The following is a 17817-nucleotide window of genomic DNA, read 5'->3' as shown; positions in this document are numbered from 1 at the left end:
AATTGGTCAAGTCATTTAAATATGCTCCGAACATCAGTTTCCTCCCCTATGAAAGAGGGATATGTATTTGCACCCATCTCTGAGGATTGTCAGGATCAAGCTATAATGCACATGAAGGCATAGAATGGTAAGACGTTTGTAAAAACAGTACACAGATGATTTGCCTGTCACCTATATTCATTGATAAATAAATATCCATGAATATCAGTAACAGGAAGACAAGGAAGGAATAAAATGGCTCAGTGGGCACTAAGAATAAACTAGGAGAAGAACAAAGGAAAGGAAAAGAAATATTACATTTCAGAGAAGCAGATGACAGAGTATTAGTATTGCAGGGGAATAAAGACACACAGAATTAGTGGGTTCCTACTGAAAGTATGAATGGGCATCCAGTGGAAAATAAAGGGAAAGGGACATTCAGGGCAAGACCAGAGAAGCTAGGTTAAGAATAGAGAAGGAAAGATGGTTTGGGAAAAGAAGACACATATTGCAATGAGCTGATCTGCCCTCTTAGAAAGAGATGGAAATAACTTGGAAAACCAGAGAAAGAGCAACTGAAGAGCCAGAAGGACTAAAGCTCAGTATATCTGTGACAGTTAGTCAAGAAGCTGAATGAGCAAAACACGAGGTGAAAAAACCATACAAGTGATGGATCCATCAAATTCTAAGTAATACGACTTTTTTTTAAATCTAGGAAAGGATTTAGTCTGACTTGGAATATAGGTGTAATGATCCAGGATGGCAAATACTAGGGTGAAATAGAAAGGAAATATTCTTTTTAGTCGGCATAGGACATTTGTATAGAGTAAAAGAGATGTCTGAGTGACATTAAACACTTTCAAGCATAGGATGTATACAGCCTGAGTAGATATAATGTACAATAATTACCTAGTAGATCTACTCAAGCTAGATGACCCAAAGGTTACTTCTGGCCATACTATCAGGTTGCTTTGTTGTTGTTGTAACAAGAAATCATTAAAGAATTAAAAACAGCATTATATTATATATGCAAACTACTAAAATATAACAAGGATTTAATTCAGCAACAAGCTTTTGTCATCTGAAAACATTAACTCTCCCAACTAAGTAGTTCATGTTGCAAAATTAAGGAACTCAACTCCTCTTTAGGATGTACTTCTGGTTGAAATGATTCACGATTTCTTCCTAAAACTAACAAGGTCTTTGTAAGCAATGACAAAAAGGAAAGATTAACACTACTGTAAGCTGCAATTAACTTAAAAAATGGCAGTCATGCTGTTTCATGTTTATATTCCATTTGTCACACAATTCTTTATATTTTTCCAACCATAAAGACAAACTACCAACGTTCAGATATCAGTACAATCAACAGCATCACTTTTGCTTATGAAGCAATATCCTAGATCTTTGACTCTTCTCTTTGTAAATGCGATTTTGAGGATAAACACAAACCACAAAACAAAATGCCAGTCTTATATTACAAAAGTCTTTGCCATTCCGTGCCCACCCGAGTATCTGAACTCTTTTCTCACAATATTGATTTAATAACCAGGCCATATGCTTGACCAAACTTACTATATGCTAAAATCTGGATTCTTTATAAAACCAATTTAAAAATGTATTTCTTTTTTATCATCTAAAGCTTTGAAACCATGTATTTATAAGTACAGAGCACTGAGTCAGGAGATACAGATCACAACAATCAGTTTCAGGGACAGCATCATCCTTGGAAGCCTAAAGGCTTTCTCAAGGTTTCAATTTGTCTAGAGTCCAGCCAATTAAAGTCTTGAGTTGAATCCAGTGTTGGATTTTCTTATAGGGCAGTAAGAGATCTGACTCTGGGGTGCTTTATATTTGATGGTCTATTTTAAGGAGCCATGTCTTTAGAAATTTACCTAGTTTGCATTACAGAAGTAGTCAACCCTGGCAAAACTGTTTTCTTATTTATATTGGAGAACCATTTCCTTGATTTAGAGCTGAGATAGTCTAGTTATGCACATCCTTAAAAGGTTGAAACTGAATTATAGATGGCCACCCGGTCAGCCTCTGCTTATCCATTCCCCAGCCCCTGACCGCACTCCAGTGTTAAGACTGTCCTTACTGAGCACAGATGAAAGTAAACAATTACCTAGAAGCCAAAATTTGCATTGGTTGAAGGATCAGACTGAAATAAGTTTGATATTATCTAAGAATAGGTTTCCGAAGTCACTCAGGATGAAGGCAATAATTCCTAATGCAAATGAGGCAGAATCTCGGCAACCTTCATCAGGAGGGTTAAGGTGAGCACATCAACAGAGCCCCATGGCACCTTTTAACATTTATTTTTAAAGAAACTTTTCCTAGGAACATCTGTTTAATTTAAACCCCTAGGAGGTATCATAGGCCTTTTATAAAAACCTATCCATCAGAGAATGGGCATCAGTTCTCTTGATGTGATTTATTCCAAGTCAAATCTTGACTCAAACTTTGAAAATAGAAATGGAGGGAAGACATTGAATGACTCAGCGGCTGATGCCTCCGTAATATTAGGTTGGTACAAATGTAATTGTGGCTTCAGACTGTGAATTTTAAATCATTATTACTAGGCTTGAACCCATATTTATTAATCAAAATAGGAACCATTACAATCAAAACATTTTTGCCAAAGAGAAATAAGTTTGCTTATTCTCGTAGTGTAAAAATTGGTGTTCTGGGATTCCAGAACTCTTGGAAAGCATTTTCTGCCTCTTGCTGTCTGTGGAAGCATTTTCCCTGCAAAATGTTGTCAAGATGCTTGAAGAAGTGGTAGTCAGTTGCCAAGAGGTCAGGTGAATATAGTTGAATACGGAAACATTGTAGACTAATTTGTTCAACTTCTGAAGCTCCCTTGTGTGATGTGCAGTTGGGAGCAGTAGTAGAGAAGGATTGGGCCCATTCTGTTGACCAATTCTGGCCGCAGGCATTGCAGTTTTTGGTGCATCTCATTGATTTGCTGAGCATACCTCTCAGATGTAATGGTTTTGCTGGGATTCAGAACGCTGCAGTGGATCAGACTGGCAGCAGGTCACCGAATAGTGACCACGACCTTTTTTAGTTCAAGTTTGGCTTTCAGAAGTGCTTTCAGCTTCTTCTTGGCCCATCCACTGAGCTAATCATTGCCGGTTGTCCTGTAAAATCCACTTTTCATTGCATGTCACAATTCAATCAAGAAATGGTTCCTTGTTGTTGCATAGAATAAGAGAAAAATTTGCTTCTTTGTCTAACATCAGTTCCATAGTTTAATAAGTCATTAGCACAAAAACATAAAACAAGAAATGCACATTAAAATGATGTATAATATAACCACATTTAAGAATGGATTCTAATATCAAACGGCAAAGTTCAACCATGCAAAACCGCAATTACTTTTGCACCAACCAAATACAATGGAATATTACTCAGCCATAAAAAGAAAAGAAATAGTGCCATTTGCAGAGGTCAGGATTGACCTGGAAATTTTCATACAGAGTGAAGTCAAACAAAGATAAATGCCGTCTGATATCACCTTTGTGGAATCTAAAATAGGACACAAATGAGTCTATCTACAAAGCAGAAACAGACTAAGAGACTTGTGGCTGCCAACTCGGGTGAATGGAGCGTCGGACTGGGAGCTTGGGGTTAGCAGACGCACGCTGCTACACTTAGAATGGATAGACAACAAGGTCTTACTCTAGAGCACAGAGAACCATATCCAGTCTCCTGGGATAAACCATAATGGAAAAGAAGATAAAATAAGAATGCACATGTTTATAAATGAGTCACTTGGCTGGACAACAGAAATTAGAGCAACATTGTAAACTGACTATATTTCAATTTAAAATGTAAAAAACAAACGCCAATACAATTAATTCACTGTTGCTCAGTAAACGGCTCAAAAGTTTCAGTGAATTACAAGATCTATGTTAATACTTTTTGTTTATCAGGAAGACACTAAATAGGCTTTCAAGTTCCAACTAATTCCATAAGTGAATTAAAAAATAGGTGAAGTAACAAAAAAGGAGTCAATCTATAGATAGTTCTAAGACAGTGCCCATCCCCTAGTATGCATTCATTAAACATTTGCTGATAGACAATTAAAATTGTATTTAAATAACAAAAAAGGAGTCAATCTATAGATAGTTCTAGGACAGTGCCCATCCCCTAGTATGCATTCATCAAACATTTGCTGATAGACAATCAAATTGTATTTAACTTTTCAAATTAGAGCATTTATTGTAAATAAGCAACCTGAAGAAAGTCAAACACTTGTTAGCTAACCTCCCTCCTCCCTCTGATTTCTTTTTCTAGGTTTACACCTATTCCTTTTAAAGCCATATCACCATCTACTACTAATTAAGTATTGCCTTATTGCATGTTCAAAATTTGTGACTATTTATAAAAATAATATTGAAATATATTCCCTTTAATTTCCATTCAGACTACAGAGGTTTATTGAGTAACCTTTAACATAATGCCTTTAAACAAAAGACTTCCAATTTTTATACCAGACTCTCTGCCTTGACTTTAGGGTTATTAACAAGGGATCCTTATGGAAAGTCGCTACAGGACCAAGAAGGCATTCAGCAAGTGAGTCCACGTGGCAAGTAATCATCAAGGGCATCACAGGTTATCAGAACTGTCGGCCTTTTAAAACGGCATCATAGCAGCTAGATAATCTCTGCCACACATGATGGCTGCCCACTGTCACTGGTCATAACAAGAAGGAGCACGGGTCCCCTTTATGGTGACATCCCAAGAAGCTAGGGAAAACGCCCTCCATTAAACGGAGAATGGACACTGTGACAGAGACAGACAGGGCTTAGTCAAGCATATACTTAAAACAGAAGTTGAACAATGGGGGGACCATCTGTCCTTCTCATTCGTCCTAATTTGACCAGTCTCCTTATGTACTAAACACAGGAGGGGCAAACACAGATCATTTGTTTTGATTACATGTTCCAAGTGAAGCTGGTATTTACAAACGTGGCAAGCAAACAGCAGGCACCCAAGAGGCAGGGCTTCATTCCGCATCATGACCAAAGCTCATGTTGGAGCTGGGAGAATCCCATCTTGAGGAATGGACTCTGTCCCCTCATGTTCTTGTAACCTTGAACGGTTGCCTAGCATCAAATATCACCCATGTGTAATCAGGCTAGTCCTTGTCTCCATCTTCTACCTCTCCCATTCTGAGTCTGGGCTTCTTCCCAGAGGAACCAGATATGACTATAGTTTTAAGAATCTCTAGCTGTGTTCAGGGCTTTGTTGAAAAAAAAATTTAATTTCCTTTGGCTGAGACTAATCAGCCTATGCTAGACAATTTCTAACAACTAATTATGCACAATCGAGGCACCTGCTAAGCCAGCAGATCCCTCAACTTCTTGATTAGGAAAAAAAAAAAGAGGCATTTTGTGCAATTGCACATTATGACCATTTCCTAGCAGCAGGGAGACAGCCAGCTCATGCCACAATGTTCATGTACATCGTTAAGAGCAGGCGAGAAAACTGTTTTTCGTGATTGAACAAAATGACTTCCACTGTGAAGGAAATAATGTGTCCATAGAATTCGATTACATTTCACAAATTTTAGTGCCTACTAAGTGCAAGGGCTTCCCGGGTAGCTCAGCAGGTAAAGAATCTTCCTGCAATGCAGGAGACCCCGGTTTGATTCCTGGGTCGGGAAGTTCCCCTGGAGAAGGGATAGGGTACCCACTTCGGTATTCTTGGGCTTCCTTGGTAGCTCAGACAGTAAAGAATCCACCTGCAATGTGGGAGACCTGGGTTCGATCCCTGGATTGGGAATATCCCCTGGAGGAGGGCATGGCAACCCACTCCAGTATTCTTGCCTGGAGAATCCCCATGGACAGAGGAGCCTGGTGGGCTACAGTCCATGGGGTCTCAAAGAGTTGAACACAACTGAGCAATGAAGTACAGCACATGTGCAAACTGAGAAAGTGGATATAAGACAGTAAGACTTTAAGTGGAATGGTGATGGAGGAATCCTTATTACTTCCCAGGACTGAGACTGGAGCATGTGCTCATTAGCTGAGGAGAGAAATAGGCAAGGGCTTACGGTACTGGTGGAGGTGGGAACAGGAGAAAAAAGGAAGCTACACTGCGATGAAATAATGCAGAAATTTGCAATCAGAAAAATCCAGAGACAAGCAATGTTAATTGTCAGTTAACCTAGAGGTTATGTGTGGTGTGGAACCATAATCTTTCCAGTATTTGGGTTCTGTGAACAGCTTATTCCAGCCCAGCAGGAATATATTACAGGTTGGCTGATTCTCTCTCTCTCTCTTTTAAAGTTTAATCAACATGGTCTTGATAGAAAAGACAAAATAGTATAAGGAAGAAAAATTACAGTGCTAAAATTACAGTGCATCTAAAACAGGACAAACAAAATAAAAAACTAACAAAATATATTTAAAAAATTTGCCTGGTGCCTCAGATAGAAAAGAATCTGCCTGCTAATGCAGGAGACATGAGTTTGATCCCTGGGTTGGGAAGATCCCCTGAAGAAGGGAATGGCAACCCACTCCAGTATTCTTGACTGGAGAATCCCATGGACAGAGGAGCCTGGCAGGCTACCGTCCAGGGGATTGCAAAGAGTCAGACATGTCTGAGCAACTAACACACACACACACACAAATCTATAAAAAAAGAAAATTTTTTTAAAGAAATAATTCATCACATTCAATTGAGTTATACTCCAGGCATACATTGTTAACATTTGAAAATCAGTTACTGCAATTCAGAAAATTTAACAGAATGAAGGAGATAAAGAGAACTACTATCACAAAAGATTCAGAAAAAGTGTTTGATAAAATTCAACATATATTCATGACATAAAACTCAGACAAAGAAGCATCTTTACTCTTGAAAACAGCTGACAAACTGTGGCCCTAAGACAGTGCAGCTCATTGTTGTTATAAAACGGGAGTACATTGCACAGAGCTACAGCCATTTATTTGCATTTTATCTCTGGTTGCTTTTTGGTTCCCTTGTCAGTTTTGTAGCAAAAACCGAGATTGACAAAGAAGCCAAAAAGCAGCCAGAGATAATATGTTTCTTTTTGACACCAGACCTCTAGTTCACTTTGCTGCCTTGCTGGTTTGATGGCGTACTCTAAAATTTAAGCAAGATTTCCTGAGGGCTGGCTGTCACAAGGTTTTGATCATATAACTTAATTCTGTCTTTCTCCACTTATCAAAACAAGGTGTAACTACAAGCACACGGTCCTGCATCATTTGAAGAAATGCGAACAAAATCATTTGGCCAAATATCCTTCTGCAATCTGAAACCGTTCTTAATTCCTGATTAAAATGACCCTGTTTTTCTAGGGCAAATGAAATGTACACCCTTAATCTTCCCTAGAGTCAGAGGATTCTGGGTGCTACACAGGCTTTAGCGCTATTGCTTTGGCATGAATTCTTGAGAATGAATTGACTTCATTTCCTTCCCTAATGGGATAAAGTGATCCACACAACTAGGTTTAAAGCAGAAGTGAGCAAGAATGATCTGAGCTTGAAGGTAGGAGGCAGAAGGTAGCGTGCTTTTCCATTATAGTCTCTTTCCTATTATGAGATGATTTCCTCTCTCCAACCTTCTATTTCCTCCTCTCTTTGGTCATTGGTTTTGCATCTGTACAGCATCAATGTCTATCCTTGACTCAGCAGGTTTCCTTACAGTTTTCTAATTCTGACACCTAGGTACTTTATATTCTTAAAGGGGATCAGGTCTTTTGATTTTGAACATTAAAAAAAAAAGTCATTCAAAAGCACAAATTCATTTTAAAAATGAATGTCTGGTGGTTTCTTCACAATGACAGAATGTCCTCTAAAATTATATTAATCACAGTCACAGCACCATCTCAGGAATTCAATACTACAGCTAAAAAGAATACCAACCGTACACCCATATTGCTACTGGCCTGTCTTATAAGACTGTCTGTCTCCCTCACCTTTATCCATTATCCAACACCTTGTTACTCAAAATGAGGTTCACAGATGGGGGCACTGGCATTACCTAGGAGCTTATCAGAAATGAAGAATCTCAGACCTATGCAATCAGAGCCTACATTTAATGAAATCTCCAGATGATCTCTACACACGTTAAAGTCTGGTATTGTGTGCTAAGTCGCTTCAGTCGGGTCCGACTCTTTGTGACTCTATGGACTATAGCCCATGAGGCTCCACAGTCCTTGAAATTCTTCAGGCAAGAATACTGGAGTGGGTTGCCATTTCCTTCTCCAGGGGATCTTCCTGACCAGGGACTGCACCTGCCTCTCTTAAGTCTCCTGCATTGGCAGGTGGGTTCTTGACCACTAGCAGAAGTTTGGAAAGATCTCTTCTGATTGGTGTGGCCAACTGCAAAGGCACAGCTAGTGAGGGTCCATCCGTGCTATCACCTGACTGTGTCAGTGGGAGCCCACAAAGAAGCTGGCCAAACGGCTTCAATATTATCCCTAGCCTCAAACACCAGAAGTATCAAACTGCTTGTGGAATGAATTCCGCAAATCAAAATGAAAACTGCTCCAATGCTATGGTTTTGAGTGAATTTCATCTTCTCCAGATCCATTTTACACACTAACAGTCCTAGCATGGCTGATTTACAGGGGTATCTGGACACATCTATGGTCAGATTACCTGGAGAAGTTGATTGGTTGTAATAATAATAAGTAGTTAATTTATACCTTACAATGGAGACAGAAAATAGCATTGAGTTCCTACCCCGTAGCTAATAAAGAACAACTGAAAGTGAAAACTCATATCCCACCCTGAAGCAGGGACATGGAAGAAGAACCTTCTATGGTGGTGGTTGTTTAGTCACTAAGTCGTGTCTGACTCTGTGCGACCCTACGACCTGTATGTAGCCCGCCAGGCTCCTCTGTCCATGGGATTTCCCAGCAAGAATGGAGTGGGTTGCCCTTTCCTTCTCCAGGGGATCTTCCTGACCCAGGGATTGAAATTGCTTGGCTGGTGGATTCTTTACTGCAGAGCCACCAGTGAAGCTCCATGTTCCAAGGCACTATCTCCTTAAACTCTTTTTACTTCAGACACAAAGTCCCTTCCTTACATCTGCAAAGAAGGCCTCCAGCACAGAACCTGACCTGTGATCTTCACTTGGGAGTAAATAGGATCACAGTGGCCCCCAAGCATCTGGTTAACCTTGTAGAGTGGTCTGTGCTAACTATGCTGTTCCATGACGCCTGCGGGTTTTTTGGAAGAGTCGTATCTGGAGCCAGGTTAATTTGTAAATCCTCTCTGAAATTAATGAGCATGAAATTGCACATTTCCTGCCTCTGGCATTCCTATTGCTCATGTGTCTGAATCACAAATGATAACTCCTATGCTTCTTCCTAGTATTGTTTCCAGCAAGGACAGATGAACAAGAGTCACAGATTGGCCGCATCACTAAAAATTTCTAGAGGAATGGACTCTCTGCCATAAAGGTCATTTTCATTATCCATACCAGATCCCAATTTAAAACTTAAAAAGTTTAAGTTGAGTACAGCTTCTATATTTTCTATATGTAAAGAAGCCTATCTGCTTTAAATCTTTGACTTGACCATCAGATTATGCCAGCTGATATTCTCCATACCTCGACACTATGAAATACACAGAGGTTCAGTAAGTTCTAAGCACTAGAATAATCATCTGGATGTGTGTTTGTGTGTGTGTGGTAGTCGCTCAGTCATGTCTGACTCTTTGTGATGCCGTGGACTGGAGCCTGCCATTCTCCTCTGTCCATGGGATTTCCCGGGTGAGAATACTGGAGTGAGTTGACAAGTCCTTCCCCAGGGGATCTTCCCGACCCAGGGATCGAATCTTGGTCTCCTCCACCTCTATTTTGCCCCTTTTCCAGGACTTTTTATTTTTTTGCATTTCTAACGTAAATTACAGAGAAAAAGATGGAGCTTTTTGTAAAATCAGGTCTCTCCAATAATTTTTCTTTTATATGATATTACTGCAAATGTTTCTACATTTAGAAATTTTCAGTATGGTGGTTTCTGGAATGGGGTCAAGATTGATGGGAAAATGAGAGGAAGCAAAACACAATCTGGATGACTTTATTCTAAGAGATCTGCATTTGTGCCAGTGTGTGAATAAATGCTGGGTGTCACTAGAAGACTAAGAATGAGTCACATTTGTCTGTGGAGTGGAGCATTCTTGTCTAGGTTTGATTATCAGGAAAATAGCCTTTCAAGCCTTCACCTGCTGTCCTGACAATCAGGAACATGACAAAATTTTATAACTAAGGTAACTTTCCAACCTGGTTCAGTGGCTCAGTATTTTTCTTTCTTTCTCTTCTTTTCTTTCCCATTAACCAAGTGTTGTATAAACAGAAACAAATGTCAACTGCTGGAAAATTGCTTTATACAAATAAATGATCAGATGCTGCTACTACTGCTGACAAATTCCTAATGAAACTGGGAAAATAAATATTGCCACCACTGTCCAGACTCAGTTTCCAATATAGAAGCTGAAAATCTGTCTCTTTATCTAGCATGCTGGAGTAATAGTTTGGAGCTTGGGCACAGACTTTTATCCCAGGGTCATTGACCTGACGCAGAACGAGGACCATACATGTGTCAAAAGCCCCTGCGTGACCACCAGCTCCTTCCTTCATGGACTGATGTGTACAGTGGTCTTAGAGTGAATACTCCAAAGAATGTTCCAATATGCTGAGGGAAAGCAACGTTTTTTTTTACTGAGATTCTACTTTCATTAATAATCAAAACACCAAGAGGCAAGACTTTGTGGTAATGGAAAAAATGGATTAAGCCAGAAGCTATCAGAGCACAAAGCAGAGGGAAGGAAAAGCAAACCTCAGATTGAAGCCCTGGGTTGTACATGAGGGACACAAATAACATGAAGAAAAAAGCAGACCTGAGTAAATCAGAAGACTTTTTATGTCAATAATACTGATGCTCAGATACATAATGAGGGCAAATACTTACTGAGGACTCCCTGTGTGACAGCACGGACCTAAGTCCTTTATATGTATATCTATCTTTTCTCATCTCAACCACTCAATAATATTTAAAATTGCAAAAAAAAAATGATAAATTCATTTTACAAAAGCAGTCCTGGTTTTAAGGAATTGGCCACTGCTCAGGCTAATGGTAGATTCCATGGTGAATTCTAAATGGCATAGCTATTATATTGCTGCTGAAGAATGTGGGTATACATATACATGCCTAGCACTGTGCTTAGTACTTCATTTACATTGTCAATACTTATGACGCTTCTGAAAATCTGAGGATGTAGAGGTTTAGAGACATGAAATAAGGTGCCTAAATGTTCCCAGGAAGCAAAGGGTAGAAATAAAGCTTTAACTTACATGCTCTTTACCACAATGATATATTATTCATCCAAACTTGATTCACATCTTTTTTTTTTAACAGTGTGTGTGTGTGTGTGTGTGTGTGTGTGTGTGTAAAGAAAGGCACATTTTCATATAGTGGTCACTACTGGATGTACTCTGGGTGACTATATACCACTGATAAAGAGTAGGGACTTGGAACTGTATTTGAAGAGTCCCTAAAATTTCAGTTGAGAAAACAACGTATCATTTCTAGAAGTTTTAAAATCTACTTCCTTCTCATGAATTCTTGGTTTACTTTATAAGATTCAGTTTTCTTTTCCAGAACATAAACAAATCCCTTGAAAGAATGCCTTTTAGCCAAGAAGTTCTAAGCATTTTAGGAGATGAAATTTGGCTGAATTTATCTCTCAAACTCCTTCTCTATGCCCACCATGCTCACTGAGAGAGTGTTTATTATGAACCGGCTCCTACAAGTGTTTTTTCACCTTAAAATGAATCAGTAGTGGGACCCTTCTTTTCTCCTTTAGTATTCCAGACAACATGCTCAGAGCCTGCTGCTTACAGTATTTCGAGACGTTCATTAGTGTTCATGCAGCTAGAGGGGTAACATAGATCTTAGACCAGGTGACATGGAGCAACGCAAGGAAGAAAATGGTGGGATGACTTGTGTGGTTGGCAATGGAGGTGACTGAATCTGCCTTTCTCTCCCTCTGGCTCTTCCAGCCCACCTCTACAAATAGCTGGGCTCCAGAGGAGGGAGGCAGCAATCTCTGTTCTCAGACTCAGGAGAGGCTCTGTACATCAGGGTCACTGGGCAGATAGGTGCAGACTCTCTCCTAAACTAAATCTCACAGAGAAGTTTTGGAAACCAGATGAGCACTCATTGGCCATTCTTTCCAAGACTGTCATCTCTTTTGGCCTTCGCTTATTTCAGGACCTATCTCTGAGCTCCCTTTTTGATAGTTTTTAGTTTTGAAAATTCCCAGAGTTAAGCCAAATTTCCAGGTGTGAGCTAGTGTTGCTATATACTACTTGAGAACCAACACCTTTTTCCACCCAGGGTCAGGAGTGAGAATCACATTTAGATGCCTTGGGAATAACATATTTCACACATATGCCTTGAGTTGTCACATATTTTGCTTTTTTAATTCATTGCTAGGTCAAGCAATAGCAGATGACTGCTTATCAAACAGATGACATGTTTTTAATGCATGATTAAAGCAGGATTTATCATGCCTGTCAGAAGCCAGGAAGCCTGTGATTTTCATTATTTAAAGCTGTACTTTAGAGACTCTCTGGTTTTACCGTGAGAGGTGGTGATTACACAGACAAAACCTTACCAGGGTGTTAGAAGAGAGATAGCTTTTGTATGGAAAACACAAAACCTATTTTTAATACACTAGAATTTTACTATAAAGCAATTTTCATAGTTCATACTGCACTGCTACTTATTAGTTATGCTGTCTTGGACAAGTCCCTTCTCTCTGAGCTTCAGTTTCCTCACCTATCAAATGGAAATAGTTCCTACTTCAAAGAATTGCTGTGAGGACTGAATAAAACTATGTAAACAAAGCACCAGGACTAGATGATTTCAAGAGGGGGTGGTTACCTCCCTTTTATCTGGTGAATGAAGAAGCAGAGTGACAGACCAGGGTTAACAAGGATCCCACAGCAACACTTCTTTATCATTTGAGCCACCAGGGAAGCCCTGGCGAATTGATGCTTTCAAATTATGGTGCTGGAGAAGATTCTTGACAGTCCCTTGGACTGCAAGATCAAACCAGTCAATACTAAAGAAAATCAACTTGGAATATTCTTGGAAGGACTGATGCAGAAGTTGAAGCTCCAGTACAGTGGCCACCTGATCTGAAGAGCTGACTCATTGGAAAAGACCCTGATGCTGGAAAAGATTGAGGGCGGGAGGAGAAGCGGGTGACAGAGGATGAGATGGTTGGATAACATCACCGACTCACTGGACATGAGTTTGAGTAAGCTCCAGGAGTTAGTGATGGACAGGGAGGCCTGGCGTGCTGCAGTCTATGGGGTCACAAAGAGTTGGACATGACTGAATGATTGAACAACACCAGTTCAGTTCAGTCGCTCAGTCGTGTCCGACTCTTTGCGACCCCATGGACTGCAGCATGCCAGGCTCCCTGTCCATCACCAACTCCTGGAGCTTACTCAAACTCATGTCCATCAAATTGGTGATGCCATCTAACCATCTCATCCTCTGTTGTCCCCTTCTCCTCCCACCTTCAATCCTTCCCAGCATCAGGGTCTTTTCAAATGAGTCAGTTCTTTGCATTAGGTGGCCAAAGTATTGGAGTTTCAGCTTCAGCATCAGTCCTTCCAGTGAATATTCAGGACTGATTTCCATTAGGATGGCCTGGTTGGATCTCCTTGCAGTTCAAGTGACTCTCAAGAGTCTTCTCCAATGCCACAGTTCAAAAGCATCAATTCAACACAGAACAACAACACAGCAACAAATACATGTTCCCATGACATTACTTACTGTACCATCTTGCAATAATCAATCTGCTTATCTCCAAGGTATGAACTCCTTTAGGTGGGAATTTTCTTCCATAGTCACAGATATTATTATCCCCATTTTTACAGATGAGAAAACTGAATCTCAGGGAAGTTAAAAATCTCAGGCTAAACAGCTAATAAGTGGCTCAGACATGATTCTACCTGACAGGAAAGACCATTCTTTTCCCATTAGTGTCCCACTGCCTCAATAAAAAGAGTCTGCATGACAAACAGACCTTAGTGGAGAGGAAAGTCTGTTGTTGAGCCACAATAAACGAATCTGAGTGTTGCCCAAACCTGTCCTCCCACCTTCTATCATAATAAAGATGTGAACATTTGACGTATCTTTTTTCCAAGGCCATGGGCTACTACTTGCTGAATTTCTGGTTGGAGAAATTCACTGATATTAAGTGGTCTATTATGACTCAATTTGTCAGTGGCAAAATAAAAATTAAAACCTAGGTACCTAGATTTAATAGCCCAAAGATTATCAAATTATCTTCATTTGTTTCTGAGACCAATTATTCAGACATACAATTTCCTCAAGAATTACTTGCTTGTCTAACTCTCCTTGGGTTATGTCTACTTCATCAACTTCATGACTTTTCCCCATAAATCTTGCCTGAGCAAAGATTCAGCTTTCATAGTTAATTAGGACAAACAAGGAAAATGCAATTCAACTCTACAAAATGTGAATGTTTAATTTTGAACTGATTTTGTAGCATTATACTCAGTAGGACTCTTCCAATTTTCCAATTAAAGAGTTACTGACATGTACAAACATCTAGAATAAAAGAAACCTTTCCTTCCATCACTGTTTGTCAGCTTCATTACTGAATTTTGGGTCTGCTTTGGGACACTCCAATCATGAAAGTAATCATGTAAAACTATATTGGATTCTATTAGCAATAAGACCTTAGAGGAGGTTCATTTATGAAAACTGAAATTTTCTCTGAGTCATTCTCATCTATCATGTAATTCACCTTAAGGTATTTTAAAATCACATTGTCAAAGCTTTAGAAGGGTACTCCTAAGCATTTAACTCTGAGCCACAGTATATTTTGAAACAGAGATGTTTTATGAAATTGAATACTGACAGGCAAATCACTCAGTATTTTTCAATGTAAAGGTTGTTTACATTCTCCAGATCAGTGTACATCAATGCTACATGAGAAAAGCACAAAGATCTACAAACACATGCATATACATACATACATATACACATTCATACTTCATAGATATATTCATCTGTATATATGTATCTATTACAAGCACTACTAGGAATAAGAACACATAATAACAAGAGATTTGAAAGGACCCCCAATCTAATAACATCCCTCCTTTCCTGTTCTGCAGGGCAAAATATTCAATACAATAGGGAGAAGTTGGAGACCACCATCTTTATCCCAGTGACTTCTTATTTAGCCTTGCAGTAGAATGACAAGAAGCTTAGAGTTAATGGCAAGGCTCAAGATGGAAAAGCTTTTGTAATAGTCCAGAAACTTAAATCTTCAGAAAATATATGCAAACTTTTGCTTTAATTTATATAATTCATGGACTTTAAAATTCTGTTTTTAGGATTGTCACATTCTAGCAAAAGATTCTTTCAGAGAAACTGTCATTTCTCTTGGAGACAGCCTACAAGTACATAACAAAGGTGCACAGCATGTAGAAGAACAGAAGAGCTATGTGAGAAATGAGTTGATCTCAGTGGTCCAAAGTGAGTAATTCAAGCACAGCGTAGCAGGCATTGTAGAGGTGGGCGTGGTTACCAATGGACAAGCACTATCCACACAGTTACTGCATAAAGAAATAGCTTAGAAAGGTTATGCATGCGTGTGTAGATCTATTGCACAATTTGGGTACTGATTTCAGGCATAGCCTGCCTTCACATTTCTTAACTGTACAACAGCAGATTTTATTGGCTTCTAGTTTGCTTAAGACAAGCTTAACAGAACATTTGATATTTATTGTGATAGAAAGTGTAAACAACACATAATGTCTATTCTGGGCACCATAAAGCACAGACATTTGCTTCTTTGACAATTAGGGATGTATTGCAAGCATTTGTGCATTATCTGAAAAACACTCCATTTATGCAAACAGATATAATAAAACTGAAATATGTAAGCAGTGCTGGTGCTTACTCCTGGCAGCATCTTTTCTATAGGAAACAATTTCAAGGGACACTTTAAAAAATTCCAAGTACTAGAAATTTTAGCTAAAAATCTATTTGGTCAGAAAAATTCTTTGTTAAACCAAGTAGAAAGCTTTTCCACCTTTCTTAAATATCTACAAACTTAATTGAAAGAAAAAAGACTAGTTGGAGAAGTACCAGAAAGCTTCCAGCAATTTGCATAATTAAAACATCTTTTTCTCATTTCCTTTATCTTTTATTCTTCTGACCTCAGAATTTCCTTTCGGTATTGCATATTTTTGCATAATTGAGACGAAATATAAAGCAAAGGCTGAACTCTTATCCTATAAGCCCTCAGAATCATTTGAGGGCTAGCTGTGCTGTGAGTAACTCTACCAAACTTCAGGACTGAATACACATCCTCTAAATAAGGATACACATCCTCCTCTTATCACGATTGTGAATCACGAGTCTATTACAAATTTTATAAATAGAAAGGAGACATTATTGAACACATTTGCTTCTTCTGCCATAAGCAAAGATAAGCCAACTGGAAATAGGTGAGAGAGGCAATTCTCTAGTTTTCATCTAAAGCTTTTCTTCTTAAAGTTCATAGTGGGGGTGGTGGGGTACCACGCTTTCATTCCATGCATGCAAGGTCTAATGTTTCTTGGCTAACAGAACTGCAAACAATTCCAACAGAGGAATGGGAATTCTTTTGTAGAGAGGAGCGTCAAGGTGGCTCAACAGTAAAGAACCAGTGTCCCCATGCAGGAGACATAAGAGACGTGGGTTCGATCCCTGGGTCAGGAAGATCCCCTGGAGAAGGGCATAGCAACCCACTCCAGTATTCTTGCTGGGAAAATCCCATGGAGAGAGGAACATGGTAGGGTTGCAAAGAGTTGGACACAACTGAAAAGACTGACCGTGACATACAACATGGCGAGGTAGAAAGCACTACAGACATTCAGCTCAGTTCAGTCGCTCAGTCGTGTCCAACTCTGCGACCCCATGAACCGCAGCATGCCAGGCCTCCCTGTCCATCACCAACTCCCCAGGCATTATGTTCAAAAAATGTTTGGTTTCTCTATTTACTTTGGACAAGTTACAGAAGCCTTGATTTTATCGTCCCTTAAACCAGGATAACAATATATATTTTTCAAACTTATGAGAATTAATTGGGAGAATATGCATGTAAAGACCTTGGTATATATCTCATGCTCAATGAAAATCAGTTTCTCATGCCATTGGCCTGGTATGTTTTCATGGACCTCTTGGGCATTCAATACGTTACTTGATCTTACTTGGTAGAAATAAAAATAATGTGAATAGAGTTTTTAAAAACCTAAAATTTTTTTCATATGTTTTTATTTTTTGATGTGGAAAAGACAGAACCCAATAACAGAAAACAAAACCACTGCTGTTCACACATAATTGAATTAATTAGAGATGAGCTCTGAGAGCGCTAAAACTGGCTCCTTAAAAGTTTAGCTAAATAATCCGAAAAATACATAAGAAACCTATTAAGTATAAAACATGTCTTTAAAATGTTATAGGGTAAATCCTCCCAGAGGCATAACTCAGTCCCCTAAACCAGACACATCAAGTGGGCAAATGCCAATTCTTTTATGGTACTAAGATACCATTTATTAAATGACCACTTTCAGAGCACGCTGGTGGCTTGGAACTAATGCTCCTTGTAAAGGTTTAAGTTAGAATGAGGGAGATGATTTGCTCATCTGATCTTTTATGCATAATTATCACAAACTGCACAAATCGGGTTTGTATTTGTTGCATTAAAGTACCTCCAATGACACTGTTTTGCACACAGCCCAACTCTGAGATGC

General features: G+C 39.2%; 1 protein-coding gene across 7 annotated transcripts in view; it reads right to left on the bottom strand.

Moving 5' to 3' along the window:
- The window catches only part of GRIP1 (glutamate receptor interacting protein 1), a 735313-nt gene that overhangs the window by 212511 nt on the left and 504985 nt on the right, over positions 1-17817 (bottom strand). The window lies entirely within an intron of this gene.

The sequence above is a fragment of the Cervus elaphus genome, chromosome 3, assembly GCF_910594005.1.
Source record: "Cervus elaphus chromosome 3, mCerEla1.1, whole genome shotgun sequence".
Classification (NCBI taxonomy): domain Eukaryota; kingdom Metazoa; phylum Chordata; class Mammalia; order Artiodactyla; family Cervidae; genus Cervus; species Cervus elaphus.
The sequence above is the reverse complement of the archived record's forward strand: the minus strand, read 5'-3'. Positions and strand labels throughout refer to the sequence as shown.